Here is a 2,439-nt window from a genome sequence, read left to right as displayed (position 1 = left end):
CTTCTCTCTTTCATTCCTTCCTGTCCAACCTGACATCAGATAATCTAAGGATTGGGCCTCTAATCTAGCCAAGACCTTCATTCTATCTCTCTTATCACAGTGGAATTTAACTAATATTAAGGGGAAAATATCATCAAATAAAATTTTAGGTAAATTCCCAATTGATTGGGCTTATGAAAGCTATTGCTTTGAATAAAGCTGGAGTTATTCATCACATCATATCTTGGACACTACAATTACATTTTGAAACCAACTAACCAGAATTTCTGCAACAGATTTCTACCTTGGTTTCCTTTCTGAGATAGTTAAAATAAAAATCTAATCATGCCACATTGCTGTTTTAAAAACTTGTATTACTTCTAGTTGTGAACTATAAAACATCTTCAGTCCTTAGCTTGTATGCTTCCTGATCTGGCCCTAAACTATATTTTCAGATCTCTCCCCTATCATTCTATTTCATAAGTTCTCAAATTTTTTTTGTTATCGTTGTTGTTGTTTTTGGACCACAACAAGCAATGTTTAGGTAAAATTTGAGGTACATCCTGAAAACAGAAAAGATTGACTTCAGTAGAAACTTGTTGGATAATTTTAGTCTATTGTTAACTTTGGCTGAAGGAAGTTGGAAATAGGAACATGGCCTTCATCAAAAATACATAGATAAGAATTGGGTTTAGAGTCAATCAAAATACATTTTCCTGATAAATCATGGGTTGAAATTTCCAGAGTGAATTCCATCCCCTCTAAGCCACTATCATGATGCTCGTCATTTTCCATCACCACTTGACCCACCCATGTGTCTTTTGCTCTTGTCATCCTTTGGGACTGCATTTTCTGGATCCAATACCAGTGATTTCTTTTTCAATTGTGAGGGGTGCAGTGGGGCGTTGGGCCATACTTGGTGTGGTTCAGGACTGATTCCTGGCTCTGTGCTCAGGGATCACTCCTAGCAGGCTCAGGGGAACATATGGAGTGCCAAGGATCAAACATGGCTCAGCTGTGAGCAAGGCAAACATCCTACCCACTGCACCATCACTTCGACCCTGTGCCAGTTGATTTCTGATTCAATCCTTTGGGTGGATAAGTGGTTTAGTGGCAAAACACACGCTTGCATGCATGAGACCTGGTGCCACAAAATAAAATGACCTATCTGTTTATATCTGGACACATGAAAGCACTGTTAAGAAATATGGAAAATGGCAGGAGAAAATTTGCAGGACCACCTCCCTCTTCCCCAACTCTCTGATTCCATATCTTTGGCAGGGCCTGTATCATTCAACAATAGATCTGTGACAGGCAGAATATACACTAAATGCAGAATTTGTGAATGGATTAGTTTATGTTTGTAAAAGAAATAATCTTTGCAGATATTATTAATTAAGGATCTTGAAATGGGAAATCCTGCATTGTTCAGGTGGGTCCAGTGTAATTTTAGGGATCATTATAAGTGGGAAATAAAGCATAGCAGATGTGCAAACAGAAACAGTGATTAGAGGCAAGCAAGTAAGGGGCCATGAACCAGGGAATATGGGTGGCTCTTAGAAATGGAAAAAGGCATGGAGTCTTCTGAAGAAATACAACCCTCCTGACACTTCGAGTTTAGACATGTGAGACTCTTGGACTACAGAGTGGTAGAAAGTGAATTAGTGTTGTTTTACTGTTAAGTTGAATTAATTTGTCAGAATAGCAAGAGGAAAGACATACAGCCTCCTGTTAGATTGTTCCTTTTCTGTGAACTTTCATTCGTGACTCTGAGTGTTACTGGGTTCAATTAACTCATTATTTCCCTAGTTCTAATTTCTTGCTGTTAGTCTCTGGGCATTTCAACATTCCTTGCTGGTTTCTATAAGTCTACATCTATGAATTTTCCTTTCATTAAAGTCTATATCTAGACCTATTTGATCCAGATATACTGCTAAAGCTCTGTCTAACTCTCAACCTTTGAGAAACATGGGGAAATTATTTTTCTGGTCATGACCAGCAATCTCACTAGCATATAGGGTTCGTGCATGGTGGTCAGAGCCTTTTTCCAGTGGAATCTTGCTTTCCCTGGAGTAAACCGCCTGGGTGGCTCTAGGAAGAAATTCTTCAGAGAATTTGAAGCTCTCAGGATAGTCCCTAAAACCATGAAGCATGGAAACAAATGTCTCTTCTTCAAGATTAGGGATTTTGAAACTTGGGGTTCTCTAAATGGATTTAGGAGTAGAGCTCTCTGAAATACTTGAAATTGTGAGTTGTGTGTTCAATTGTGGGCCTATAGAACTAGATTGTTAAAGGAGCTCGGCTCAACTAAACCAAGATTTCCCTAGGAAGTTAGGCAAGGGCATGGATCATTGGGGAACTTCCTAGAGTTCTGCCTCCTGACCAACCACAACTGTGCTCCTTCGAGAATGACAAACGTGGGAAGATTACAGAGAGGAAGAAGCTAATTTTGACCTTGAC

The sequence above is a fragment of the Sorex fumeus genome, unplaced genomic scaffold (genome assembly GCF_029834395.1).
Source record: "Sorex fumeus unplaced genomic scaffold, SorFum_2.1 ptg000086l, whole genome shotgun sequence".
In the NCBI taxonomy this organism is placed as follows: domain Eukaryota; kingdom Metazoa; phylum Chordata; class Mammalia; order Eulipotyphla; family Soricidae; genus Sorex; species Sorex fumeus.
This window is presented reverse-complemented; position numbering follows the sequence as displayed.